Raw genomic sequence first — 14,975 nt, 5'->3', positions numbered from 1 at the left:
AATGATCCCCATTTGGTTGAGTGACACCACATTCAATGAAAAGAAAATAGAAATTGGCTGCCTTCATTAGAAAGGCTATTGCACTTTCCATAAAGTGACTCATCCTTTTGCAAACCGGCTAGGGCTGAACTCAGAGACTTAAGAAATGTCAACATTGCAACCTGACCAGGTAGCTCAGTTGGTTGGAGCATTGTCTGTGGGTTCGATCCCTGGTTAGAGCTCATACAAGAATCAACCAATGAATAAGTGGAACAACAAATCAATGTTTCTCTCTCTTTCTCTAAAAATTAATTAGTTAATTAAAATATATTTTTTAATTTAAAAAAATAGTCAACATGGCTTATAAAAGGAAACTTGTAAGTCTTCTGGTCTCTGGTCTCGTCAAAGTCCAGACTGTCACCTATTTGTCACCTTTGTATGCTTATCGATCCAACAGCTCTGGAAACTTTTTAGCAAGGTGACCATTTCCAGCTTCTTTAAGAAAAAAAGTTTTTTAAAAATTGATTTCAGGGAGGAAGGGAGAGGAAGAGATAGAAATACCAATGGTGACAGAGAATCATTGATCGCCTGCTTCCTGCACACCCGACCCTGGGAATCGAGCCCACAACCCAGGCATGTGCCCTGGCTGGGAATGGAGCTGTGACCTCCTGGTTCATCGATGGATGCTCCGCCACTGAGCCACGCTGACTGGGCTATTTCCAGCTTCTTAATGCCCCTCATCCTGACTGAAATATATTTACTTCTTTTCTCTACCCTCCTTCCTGCAAAATGTTTACCCCTCAGGAATTTAAATACCTGTTTTCCTTTCCTAGGAGCTGTTTTCCAGACAATGAGATTCTTGGGAGAGGGAAATAGTGTTTGTTTTTTCTACCCCTGGTGCTGGGTAAGGCGATTGGTGCTTCAGGACTTTCTGAAGCTCTTTGAAAACAGGGCTAGTCAGATTCCAGAGATTTACCTTCTGGGGTGTGAGCGTGTCTGGGCAGCGGCTGCATCATTTGGATGGAGTCATCGCCGATGAGGCAGAGTTGGCTCAGCCAGGGAGCACTTGTTGCTCTTTTCAACTCCAGGGCACCGGGGATGAAGTCACCTTTCTTCTTTTGAAACCGACAGATTCGTCCTGTGAGTCCCTGTCACTTCCGCGAGGACTTGCTTTTCTCTGCTGCCGGCCACCAGGACCTCCTCTCAGGTAAGCAAGCTCTGATTTCGTGGGTTTTCACCCAAGAAGGCTTTATTTTTAGGGCGTCTCTGGGTAAAGGTGGAGTCAGGTCCAGGGACTCTGGATTGGGTGAGGGGGCCAGTGGGTTCCCAGGCATCTGGTATCACCTGGGGGGCCGGCGGGCCCTGGGCTGGATGAGGAGCACCCCACGCAGCTGGGTGCGAAAGTGGCGGGTGCTCACCGTGGGCAGGGAGCTCTAATCCGAGCTTGGTTTCGGTGCCTGTGCCGAGAGTTGTGTAACAGGCACATCGGTGAAGCGCCTACAGGTGGTTTCCTTTGGGTCGGGACTCTTACCCCCTTTGCCTTCCTAAGGACTGGCTTTGTGTTTCGGTAGAACTCTTGTAGGATCTCAGGACAAAAGCTGATGCGCGGGAAGGCAGCAGCTCTCCCAAGAGCCTTTATTTGCTCACTCACTGACGTGAATGCTTCCATCTTCCTCAGAGTGGAGGAGACAAAGGGGCCCCGCTTCCTGCCCTGACATGCAGGCACCTGTGTAAACAATGGCTGTCCTGCTGTGGGGGGCAGAAGGGTGCAAACACGTCTTTGCGCCTGTCTTAGCTTCTAAGAAAACGAGCATGAGTTTTGGGGTGTGTGTGTGTGTGTGTGTGTGTGTGTGTGTGTGTGTGTGTGTTTATGTGCAGGCGGACCTGTGGCCTGAGGAACCACTAAAATCTCCCCGCAACACTTTCAATGGGTTACATGAGTCACTGTCCCTGATTGAATCAGACATCTCTTATTAGCTTTGGAGGCTCAATAAAGACATCTTGGTTATGGCGGAGGCGCCTACAGGGTGATAAATGGCTTTTGGAGAGAGTTGAACCACCGTGAAGTGAAAACATTGAGAATTGCAAAAGCCTTTTATTACCTGACACACAATCCTACTATACATAGTATTTGGTATGTTCCTTTTTAAATATAAATACACACACACACACACACACACACACACACACACACACATATATTGATTTTAGAGAGGAAGGGAGATGGAGAGAGAGTTAGAAACATCAATTATGAGAGAGAATCATCAATCAGCTACTTCCCGCATGCCCCCCACCAGGGACTAAACCCGCAACCTGAGCATGTGGCCTGACCGGGAATTGAACCATGACCTCCTGGTTATAGGTTGATGCTCACCCATTGAGCCACACTGGCCGGGTGGTATGTTCATTTTTAACCTCTGAAGGGAGCAAGAATCTCGTTAGATAAGATATGGATGTTTTGTTATAAATGCAATTGCATACTGGCTGCCAGCGCCTGCCGACACGTTCACCTCCTCTTGGCGCATCCAGAGTTTATCCTTACCTGAAATCTGCTCCCCCTTTTGTGTCCCTAGCTCAGTGAAAAGCATCTGGTTGTCCATAACAGATTTCTGGACTTCACCCTTGACCTCTTCTTTGTCCTCACATTCCCACATCCAGTTTGACAACACATCCAACAGATTCTGCCTCCATATTATCTCTCAAATTCATGCATTCTTTCAGTTCCATGGCTATTTCCTTAGTTTAACAAGTCCTTATCATCTTCCAGGATTACGGAAACCTCCCACACAGGCTTCCTCTCTTCAGCCTTACCATCCTGGTGCAGCCAGATGATTCTACAGTGAGTGATCAGCACCTGCACAAACGAATCATTCACTAGTCTGGGGATTCTGTCTTCTTAATATTCCTCAAAATTTTTCACATCGCTCCACTCCACGACCACCACCTTGGTCCAACCCACTAATGCTCTTTGCCTTAGTTATTGCAATAACCTTTTAGCTGACCTCCCTGCTACCAGGCTCACTTCCTTCCCGACATATTTTAAACTTCTTATTTTCCCAAGCTTGGAAAGGACATTTTTTTAAAAAAACAAGAGAAGAACTTTAAACACCTGTTCCCCTCTTGGGATTTAGAAACATCAGCATTTTTATGACTCTTGTAGATCCTTCAAGGAGGGAGGCAGAGAGAATGGGGGTAGGTGAGGGTGGGTGCATAAAGCTCGGGCCTTGGAGCCATGCGGGTCTGCATTTGAATCCCAGCTCCTCCACTTCTACGTAGCCTTGACCAGACTGCTGAACCTTCTTGAGACACGTTTACCTGACCTGTGAGGGGTAAACAATAATGCCTACTTCACTGGGCAAACATAAGGGTTAAATTAGAACATTTAGGGAAGGCTCTGAAACATAGCAATTAAGAAATTTTACTTCCTTTCCTTCTTTCCTTCCCTTTTAAGGCTTATAATCTCTAACCATCATATATCTTGTAAGCATTCATGTGTATGTACATGTATAATTACCTGTTTTCAGCATGGTAGGAAGGAGGAGTGGCAATGAAACACAGGAGAACTCTCTTAAGGAATTTGCCATTTACTTAGGAAAGTAAAGCAAATATAAATAGTATAAAAACATCTATAAAATAAGCATTCTGCAATTGTCATGTGTACAGCACCAGTCGAGTAGATAAGCAGGGAGGGCTCAAATATACAGATTTGTGAATACCTGCAGGCAGAGGGGAAGTAGATCTATATCAAGGAAATTTTAGATTTAGGGTTTTTGAGGACTTAAAATTCATTGTCCTCTCTGATGTTGAAATAAAACTTCCCAGAAAGCTTAATACTTAAAAGTCATTTAAGGACATATGGATTAGTGTTTAAGTGACTTTACTCATTCATTCATTCATTCATTCATTCATTCACCAAGTATTTATTGAGTGCCTACTCTGTACCAGGTTCTATGTTACACCATTTCTTTGCTACTTTTCCATGGGACATGGATGATGGCTCTCCTTCTCTTGAAATAGGGACTTGTTTGACCAACGGAATAAGAAGAAAGTGACATTTGGGGACGCCCATGGCTAGGTTCTAAGCTTTGTTGCTTCCTCTTGGGTTTCTTGGCTCACTCATTCTGGGCTGGGAGCCAACCACCATATAAATTCATGTGCTGGCAACCTGGCTCTCTGGGGGTAGGGGGTGGGGAGAGAAGAGAAAAACCCTGATTTGCAGGGTTTGTTCCTTTTCATGGTAAAAATACTCCCTTTCACTATGGCCGATTTTCAGCTCCCAAAGTGACAGCACTGAATGTAGGGTTGGAAAGAAACACGCAGAATCAGCTCTGACAAGTTGGTACAAGCCAGCTCCAGTGCACGACCACTAATTACCCTGAGACCACCACGCTGTGAGGAACCCCATGCTGTGAGGAACCCCACGCTAGCTGTGTGGGGAGGCTCCAAGCAGAGAAGCCCTGGCTGCCCCCGGCTTTCCAGCCATTCAGATTTAGGCTCCAGGGAGAAAGCCTTCCAATGACTCCAGACTCAGCCACTGACCTCAACTGTGTGAGAGCCCCTGAGTAAGACCTGCTCGGCTCAGCCCAGGCAGCCCACAGTCTGGGAGATAACAGTGTGCAATGTGTGCTATCTTTTGGAGGTGGTTCATTTCACAACAATAGATAACTGGAAGGAAGTGGTAGTCTTGCTTACTCTGAGGCAAGCCTCGATCAAGCCCCCAGGGGGTGCGGAGGAGTAGAGGAATCTGTCCAGAGTCCTTTGTCCTTGAATATTCTCAGGCCTTAGACCACTAACGAAGGAAATCTTATCGTTTTAAAAACCTGATAAAGAGGCTCGATTACTTTACTAACTAGCTTTATTCTTATAACTAAATCAGTGTGTGTGGGGGGATACACACACACACACACACACACACACACACACACACACACACACACACACTTTTCTCTCATCATCTCCCATCACTTATCCTAACTATTCACACTAAGCTCTGCAGGAAGATCTCCCTTACCTGCCCTTCCAATGCTGCTCCGTCCTCCACATGGAATTTGTCGGGGAAAGCAGGCAGAGCAGAAAAAAATATAAAAAATGTCCAGAGCCCTGAGGTCTGGTGGAAAGCTAGTGAGACCCTCTGTAAGAGAGCAGCAAACAGGAGGATTTAAAACAAGCTTTAGGAAAGACGCATGGAATAGTGGTTAGAGCCTGAATTTAGAAATCAGACTGCAGTCTGGATTCTGACATTTTCTAGTTGGCCGACCTTGGAAAGTATCTAGACATCTCTCTTCTCATTTTCTTCAACTTCAAAATCTGGATAATAATGCCATCTCACAAAGTTCTCGTGAAGATGAAATGAGATGATATTTGTGAGTGCTTAGCACAGTGTCTATCACACCGCGCTGAATGAATAGCAGTTACCAGTAGCAGTAGTGAGAGTGTTGGTGTCACACTGATGGTACTGTTGCCACAAATTCCAAAGCCACAGGCTCCCTGGCAAGCCTAGAGCTCCAATCAGTCACACTATAGGTGCCCAAGATGTGTTCAATTAATATTCAAATCAAACCAAATATCTATATGTGAATACTTATTCTACTGTCATTTTTTTCTTGTTGTCTTCCAAACATATATTCAAGTGCTTAAAAAGCATAATTATGCATTATTTTCCCTATATCTTTTTTGTAGCTTAATTAATTAATTAATTTTAATTATCTTTATTGTTGAAAGTATTACAGATGTCTCCTTTTTTCCCCATTGACCCCCTCCACCCTGCACCTATCCCCCAGGCCTTCACCGCACTATTGTCTGTGTCCATGGGTTATGCATAAATGCATATAAATATAAATTCTTTAGTTAATCTCTCTCTGTACCACCACTCCCCTCCCCCTCGCCTTCCCTCTGAGATTTATCAGTCTGTTCCCTGCTTCTGTGCCTCTGGATCTATTTTGTTCATCAGTTTATTTTGTTCATTAGATTCCACATATGAGTGAGATCCTATGATACTTTCTCTGACTGGCTTATTTTGCTTAGCATAATACTCTCCAGGTCCCTCCATGCTGTAAATCCCCTATATCTTAAACAATATGAACTAAGACCATATTTTCCAATTTCTTGTAAGTCCTCTTCTCACCTTCTACTGTGTAGCAGGTAGTTGAGTAGTTTATTAACTATTATTACTATTTTTTAAAATTCTACTTAAGGAGAAATTAAAGTTGGGTGACTTTACCCAGGGAGGTCCAGAAATGTAAGGTTCCTCTGTTTACACATGCCATCACTTTGGTAAGGTAGTCAAGGGGAAGGGTAACAGAATTCTTGAGAGAAAAATGTGTTACGTTCTCCGACTTTATTTATATTTTGCGCAGAGTTACTGAAACTTCAGTCTATGAACTGACATTAGGTACACTTGTCTCATTAAATTTGTGGTTGGTCTAGTCATATGGATATTTTAAACAAAGAATAATGCAAACTTTCTGACTAAAGAAAAACTGATTCGGGTACTGATTTGTGTCTATGTGTATAATTGAATGAAATTTCTATCATGTTAACTTCATTGAACTATCCGCACAATCAAGGTACTAAACGATATGAATACTACAAGGCTCTCTTTACTATCCCTTTGTATCCACTCCCTTCCTTAATCTTTTGAAGTCATTAATCTGTTGTCCATCTATATAATTTTATTTCATGAATGTTTACAAATGGAGTCATACAGTATTTACATGCATGAGATCTACTTTTTTCACAGCCTAATTTTTTGAGATCCATCCAAGTATGTATCAATAGTTGGTTCTTTTTTATTGCTGAGTAGTATTCCACAGGTAATGGATGTACCACAGTTTGTTTAATTATTCGCCCATTTACCCACTGGAGAAGAGGGGCTATCACAAATAAAGCTGCTTGAGCATGTATCTGTATGCAAATTTCTTCAGGAACATAAATTGTCATTTCTCTGGGATAAATGCCCGAGTTTTAAAAGGAAGTGCCAAACTGTTTTTCCAGAGTGGTCATTACCTTTTGCAATACATGAGTGACAGAGTTTCTCTGCATCCTTGCCACAGTTTGATGTCATCACTATTTTTTTATTTAGCCATTCTGGTAGCTGGGAGGTGATATCTTGTGATTTTTAATTTGCATTTCCCTAATGGTTTCTGGTATTGGTCATTTTTCATATATTTATTCACCCTCTATATATCTTCTTTAGTGAAATGTTTGTTAATGTATTTTGCCCATTTTCTAATTGGATAGTCTGTTTTTTATGGTTGAGTTTTGCTAGTTCTTTATATATTCTAGATACACATCCTTTTTCAGATGTGTAGTTTACAAATATTTTCTCCCACTCTGTAAATTTTTACTTCATCCTCTAATAGGATCTTTCACAGAGCAAAAGTTTTAAATTTTGATGAAGTCCAATTTATCAGTTTTCCCTTTTATGGATTGTTCTTTTATTTTTTCTAAGAACTCTATGGTTTTACATTTAAATCTGTAATCCATTTGAGATCATTATTATGTGAGGTGTCAGGTTTAGGTTGAAGTTCATTTTCTAGCCTTTGTATTTCCATTTGCTCTAGCACTGTTTGATAAAAAGGCTAGCTCTTCTTCATTGAATTGGTTTTGAAGCTCCGTCAAAAATAAATTGAGTATATTTATATGGCTCTACCTCTGGGTTTTCCATTCTATTCCATTAACCCATGTGCCTATACTTCTGACAATAGCACACCATCTAGATTACTCTATATGCTATATAGAAGCCACATAATAAACCACCCGGCAGGCAGAGTGAATTCCTCTCATGTTGGTGTTCTTCCTCAAAATTGCTTTGGCTACCCTCAGGCCTTTCACTGTCCATATAAATGTTATAAAATGCTTGTCTTTGCCTACAAAAACCTTGCTGGGATTTTGATAGGAATCCTGTTAAATGTAATGCCCAGTGTTCAGAATCCCCAAAAACCCCCCAGGAAGGAGCCAAGACCCGCTGTAACTGCAAGAGAACCTTTATTCGTGCTAGCACGAGCTCTCATCTCCAGCGCTCACCGGGGACCAAGAGAGCTTCTCTCGCCAACACAAAGGCTTTAAGGGGGTCTCAAGCAGTGGGCAGGGAGAGTGTTTATGATTGGTCAGGGGTAAGGTGAGGGGTCCAGTTACACAAAGGCACACTGGGCAGCTTGCTTAAGGTGGACTGAGTCCACCTCTCTACATTCCTATTGGCAGGTTCATGCAATTGTTACATTCTCGCGGTTTCTAAGAAAAAGGAATTATATACATAGTTACACAGGGTGGAGGGTACAGTACATTTTGTGCTGTCCTGCTCTGCCCTTTCATTAAACAGTAGTTTAATTTGAAGAGATGACATCTTTGCTATATGTAGCGTCTTCTAGTCCTCAAATATGAGAAATTTCTGCCATTATTCAGGTTTTCTTTCATTTCTTTCATCAGCATTTTGTGATGTTCAGCATGAAGGTCCTGCACGTATTTTGTTAGATTTATAGTTAAGTATTTTATTTGGAACAATTGAAAATGGTATTGCTTTGTTAAATTTCATTTTTCATATATAAATTTAGTATATAAAAATACAGTTATTTTTTTCTATTATTTACTACCCAGCTTTGTTAAGGTCTGATTGAGAAATAAGCATTGTGTATATTTAAAGTGTACAGCATGCTGTTTGATATACATATGCATTATAAAGTGATTATCATAATCAAGCTAATTAACATATCCATCAGCTCACATAGTTACTATGTGTATGTGTATTTGTGTGCTGAGAACATTTGAGAGAGCTTACCGAAGATCTTACTCTTTTAGCAAATTTCAGGTATATAATACATTATTATTAACTGTAGTCACAGGCTACAGAATTTAGGTCTCTAGAATTTATTCATCTTGTAGCTGAAAGTTTGTACGCTTTGACCAATATCTCCCCGAAATAGAATTAATGATTTGTTTATTGATATTAAATCCTGTAATTGTGCTGAATTCATCTATTAGTTCTAGTTTTCTTGTAGATTCATTGGGATTTTCTATATAGACCATCCTGTCATGTGAAAATAGAGATAATTTTAATTTTCACTTTCTACTTTGTTTGTCTTTAATTTCCTTTTCTTGCCTTATTGTGCTGGCTAGAATTTTCAAAACTATGTTGAGGCAGAGTGATGAGAACACACACCCTTGCCTTGTTCCTAGTCTTAGAGGAAAAGCATTCAGTCTTTTATCATTAAACTAGAAGCCCGATGCACAAAATTCATGCAAGAGTAGGCCTTCCTTCCCCTGGCTGCTGGCACCGGCTTCCCTCGCAGCCCAGGCTTCGTCCGGAAGGTTGTCCAGTCTAATCAGCATATTACGCTTTTATTTTTATAGATAAGGTGTTAACTGTAGATTTTTTTGTAGATGTTCTCAATCAAGTTGAGTAAGTTTCTATACTTAGTTTGTTGAAAATTTTTGTCATGAATGAGAATTGGATTTTGTTCAATTTTTTTTTCTGCAAGAATTGATATGATCATATTATTTTTCATCTCTAGAATTGAATGATTTTTAAATATTGAACAAGCTTTGCATATCTAGAATAAATTCCACTTCGTCATGGATGTTTTATAAAGAACTACTGGATTCAATTTATTGATATTTTATTGGAAATATTTGTATCTCATTTCATGAGTTATTGATTTGTAGTTTTCCCTTTTTGTATTGTCTTTTATTTTTTATATCAAGGAAATACTGGCCTCATAAAATGAGATACAAAGTGATTCCTTCTCATCTATATTTTGGAAGAGATTGTGTAAAATTGGTGTTAATTCTTCTTTAAATACTTGGTAAAATTCTCCAGTGAAATCATTTGGATCAAGAGATTTTTTTTTCCAGGAACTTTTAAATTATAAATTCAAACTCTTTAATAATTGTAGACTATTCAGATTATCAATTTTAGTTTGGTTGAGTTTTCATGCCTTATGGTTTCAAGGCATTAAGCTATATTTTGAGGTTGTTGAGTTTAAGATGATAAAGTTGTCCATAGATTTTGTTATTATCCTTTTAATGGCTACAGGATCTGTAGCAATACCTCCAGTTTCATTCCTGATGTTGGTAATTTATGTCTTCTTTCATTTTATCCTTATCAGTCTAACTAGAGTTTTCTTGATCTTACTTATTTCTTTTCCTGTAACAACCAGCTGTTTATTTCACTGATTTTCTCTATTGTGTTCCTGTTTTAAGTTTTCATTTATTTTTACTGTTACATTTTTTATTTCCTTCCTATCTAGTGAGGTTTTTTTAAATTCATTTTTGCTATTGTCCAAATTTACATTTTTCATTTGGTCCTTTTTCATAACTTCTTTTTTTTTTACTGAGATATTATATTTTTACATTAGTTTCAAGAGAATCCATAATTGTTTGCTAAAGCCCATTTATAATGGCTGCTTTAAAATCCTTGTCAAGTAATTGCAGCCTCTGATTTATCTTAGCATAGCATTGGTTGTCTTCTCTCATTCAAGTTGTATTTTTCCTGGTTCTTGGTATGTTGAGTGATTTCCAAATGTACTTTGGGAAATTTTGATGTTACGATAGGAGACTCTTGATCCTATTTAAATATTTTATTTTTGTAGGTAGTCACCCTCTTTAGACTTAGAGTGTAGGTCCTTGCCTACTTTTGTAAGCTCTAGTTCCAATGACAGTTGGTTGTCAGAGCTCTTACAATAGTAACATGGGTTATCTTGTTCTTCTGATTCTATTTGGGCTCCTGCATTATTACTGCAAGTGCCTCTGGGCTGCTTGGTGGGTGTGGGGCAGGAGATGGATCCCACTCAGGCTCTCTGATGCTGTCTCAGGTGTGGGACAGAGACCCCACTGATGCTGATGAAGATGTGGACCACTGCTGTTCTCGGCATGTGGTGGGGATCCTGCTGTAGGGTGGGGAATGAGTTAGCTCTACTCAATTGCAGCTGTAGATTAGTCTCTTGGTCCTGTTACTGCCTACCTGGAGGTCAGGGGATGTATCTTCCCTCTAGGTCTCTGCTGGGTGCATCCTTTCCCTGTCCTTTGATCACAGAGATCAAAGAAAAGAGGCTTTTCTTGCTTTTTTTTTTTTTTTTTAATGCCTGTTGTTTTGGGTTGTAGGCCTCCCTGGGAAAATCACCAATGGTTTCTCGAGTTCTGAGGTCCCTAACCAGTCAGCCTTCTGTTTTCCATCTTCTAGGCTCCTTTTATGATAGTCTGTTGAGTTATGTCCAGGGTATTTAGTTAAATTTAGAGGAGATGGGTGAAGAGAAAAGAGTCTATAATATCTTGTCCCTTATCAAACTTTTAAAATTAAAAAATGAGACTAAGCCAGAAAAAAAATTGGGGGGAAGGGAGAGAAGAAATGTAGGAAAGGAAGCTTAGCCATACTAGATATTCGAGCTGTTCCAATATACAATAATTAAAATATTGTTGCAAAATTAGAGACATCAATAGAGGAGCATAAAGAATCCAGAAATAGAGCCAACAAGCATGGCAATGTAGCATTTAAACCTAGTGGTATTGGGAGAAGACTGCCACTTAGAAAGGAAAATTAAGCTGGATCCCTATCTCTAATAAATTTCAGATTGATAAAAAAACATCAATATCTCTCTATATAAAAGGCTAAGTGACCGACCATACATCTGTCCGATTGTCCGACTGACCGACCGATGGCCGGCCAGTACATATGACGCACACTGGCAATTTAAAAATTAATGTTGACTCGCGCATGTGATATAATATAAAGCTCTCATTGGCACTAATCGCATGCGATGCCATAATATGTCTGAAGACCAACTATTGAACAATGTACCTCTGAAGCCGAAAGAAAGCGATGTCGTTGACAGAATATTGTTTATTTATTAATCAATTTATATATTATTTTCATATATATTTTACTAATTTTATTTCATCTCTGACACTTCTATTATAGAGAAAGGGCGAATAGCAATATTAAAATATTTTGTATTTTAATTTTTTAATACTATATTATATATACTATTTGACAGGGTTTTTTTTTTTTGCAGTAATGTAATTACCACACGAATCTTTCTTCTAACTAATTTCCTTTCAGTGTGCATGAATCTGTGCACCAGGTCACTAGTTGTACAGTAAAAATAATTTTAAATGGGTAAATTATTTAATAGTCTTAAAATAGAAAAGACCTTCTCAAGCATGACACTAAACTCAGAAACTATACAGAAAAAGATTGATACATACAATTACATGAAATATTGATGAAAACAGTATAAATGAAATCAAAATACAAATGATGTATGGAAAAGATAATTTACATAGTGTATATAACATAGCAAAATATGTTTTCTTAAACTTTAAGTAGTACATTCAACAAGAAAAATAAAATTAAGTAGAAATGGGCCAAGCACATGAATAGCCTGTTCAGAAGGAATACAAATGGCCTATAAACATAACAAAAGAAAATGAACTTCCAAATATAGAAGCACAAATTAAAAGTGAGAAAACTTTCTTCTTTTTATTTAAAAAAATTACAATAATAAATATGCATTGTAAAATGGTAAAAAAAAAAAAACAACACACACATAAAGGATATGATATTAAATATTTCCTTCAAAGCCTTATCATACTCCCAGGCTTGAAATTGCTCCTCTTTCCCTAGTTGTATTAAAAGTTTGCTATTTCTTCCAGCCCTTTCTCTCTGTGATTAGAAGTGTGTGTGTGTGTGTGTGTGTGTGTGTGTGTGTGTGTGTGTATAGTATGTAATTTTTCTGCTAGAAACCCAAGCCTATAATAAGGGCATATTCTGTATATCAGTTGTAAATCACGTTTGCAATTCCTATTGTGGTTGCTCACTAGGATTGCTTGGGGAGTTCTTAAGACATGCAGATGGCCAGGGCCCTGCCCTAGAGATTGTGATTTCAGTGTCTGGGAGGGGGCCTGGGCACTGGCATGTTTTGAAAGTGCCCAGGTGGCTCTAATGTGCAGTCACACTGAGAACCACTGCTGTCGATGATGTGAGGCTTCAAAGAGTCCCCAGAAGGCCACTGTGATGAGGTCTTTTCAGAATAATTACTTAGGAATGCAACCCAAAGTGATCCATCACTCCTCTGCCGGGCTCACTGTTGGCATGGGACTGAATGTAAACAGAGTCCGGAGGGGAGAGGTGGAAAAGACCTTTGCTCAAAAGTGTGTGAAAGCTTCCATCTCTGTGGTGGGCCTTTGTGTTGAGAGGCAAGGCTCCCTCAGAACACAAGGGATTCTTATGATCTGGTCATGACCACAAGAGATACAGGAATCTCATGGAAAACCAGAAACAGCAAAACAGCTGTTCCTCCGGAGCCCACATTGTGGTTGGTCCTGAAAGGTTCCAACTGAGCTCCGGGAACCAGGGCTATTTAGAGACCTTCCCACAGGAGGCTTTCAAAAGTCTTTCAGCTGGAGGCTTGCTCTGTTCAAATAAAGTGGCTTTTGGAAGGCTGATCTGGAAAACAGACTGAAGAGGAACCTGAAGAAGGCTGAGGATTGCTCGTTCTGCTCCTTGTGTGTCTTCTTCCCATGCTTCTCCCCATCAGCGGACGGATTCTGCCTCCGTACTCCTGACAGAGGACCTGATTGGCCCAGCTGGTCCACAGGGTCTGTCCCTGGTTGGGTGGGAGTTTCCACACCAGGTGACTATGTCAGTGGATGGAATGGTTCAGGGAGTCATGCTCCCACTCTTGGTCAGTTGGGCCAGAGAGGTCTCAGGGAGGAGTGGGTGCATAAAGCTGCCTTAGGACTGCAGAAGGAAGACGTGGGTATTGAGAGTGGATAGTACATCCACCACGATTAACCTGTCCAGTGGACCACCAAGTCAGCCCTTGAATTGGAGGATGGTTCTCAATGGGATGTGAAACTGCCTAAATTCAAGGGAAAATCCTAAGGGAAAACCTGTCAGGAATGCATAGATGGCCCTTGCACCCTGAACATCTCCAGAGATCTTTTCTGGCTCTATGAATTTGGACTTTCAAAAGGTGTCAGCAGCCTAGGACAGTGGTCAGCAAACTCATTAGTCAACAGAGCCAAATATCAAAAGTACAACGATTGACATTTCTTTTGAGAGCCAAATTTTTTAAACTTAAACTTCTTCTAATGCCACTTCTTCAAAATAGACTCGCCCAGGCCGTGGTAGTTTGTGGAAGAGCCACACTCAAGGGGCCAAAGAGCTGCATGTGGCTCACGAGCCGCAGTTTGCCGACCACAGGCCTAGGAGGTCAGGAGAATGGAATTCATTTTCTCTTGGGATTTGATCTGTGCTAAGTGGCGAATGAGCACTTGAGGTGTGGCTACTACAAAATGCCACGTGCTGTGAGTGAAAGTACGCACCGGATTTTAAAGCATTGGCGTGAGGAAAAAAATCTAACGTTCTCATTACTCATTTTTATATTGGTTACATATCAAAATACTATTTTGGATATAGCGGATTAAATAAAATACATTATTAAAATTACTTTCACCTGTATTACTTTTTCTAAATGTGGCTATTTTAAAATGATTCCTGTTGCTCATATTATCTTTCCAGTGGGCAGCTGGGCTAGATGGGGACTGGTACTCCCCCTGCACAGGTGTGGCTGTAAGCTCTGAGTGTGAACAACAGCCCTTTGCTGTGGGACCCACGTCAATATCCTATTCTTGGTTCACAATCGGAGCTGTGGCCGTTTATCTCATCCTGGCTCTTTGTCTCTTTGCCTCATAGGCTGCAGCCCAGCTCCTTGTCTCAGATAGAGCCACTTAATCCTCTCCTGCGGTTTCCCAACATTCCACACGCAGGCAGCCTGTTCTCGGCTCTGCCCCAGCAAGTCCTTACAGAACTTTCCTCTGCCTCTTCGCCTCTGTTGTTCTGTCCGCCTCGCTTCCCCCTTTCCTTTCTAGCACTGGCATGTTGCACAGTTTTGGTGTTTGTACTCTTACCCACTTTTCACAGGCCCTTTTCTGGGGCAGTGTGCTCTAGCCAGCAGCTTTCCTTTGGGGACAAATGGCTGCTTCCTAATGCCTGGTCGCAG

At 40.6% G+C, this 14,975-nt stretch overlaps 1 protein-coding gene across 1 annotated transcript in view; it reads left to right on the top strand.

Moving 5' to 3' along the window:
• Nucleotides 1–968: 968 nt before the first annotated feature.
• Nucleotides 969–14,975, top strand: part of AMOTL1 (angiomotin like 1) — a 145,726-nt gene continuing 131,719 nt past the window's right edge. The window contains exon 1 of the mRNA XM_008149181.3: nt 969–1,186. The gene's annotated coding sequence lies outside the window, so the exon portion shown is untranslated. The remainder of the gene's footprint in view (nt 1,187–14,975) is intronic.

The sequence above is a fragment of the Eptesicus fuscus genome, chromosome 13, assembly GCF_027574615.1.
Source record: "Eptesicus fuscus isolate TK198812 chromosome 13, DD_ASM_mEF_20220401, whole genome shotgun sequence".
NCBI lineage: Eukaryota > Metazoa > Chordata > Mammalia > Chiroptera > Vespertilionidae > Eptesicus > Eptesicus fuscus.
The sequence above is the reverse complement of the archived record's forward strand: the minus strand, read 5'-3'. Positions and strand labels throughout refer to the sequence as shown.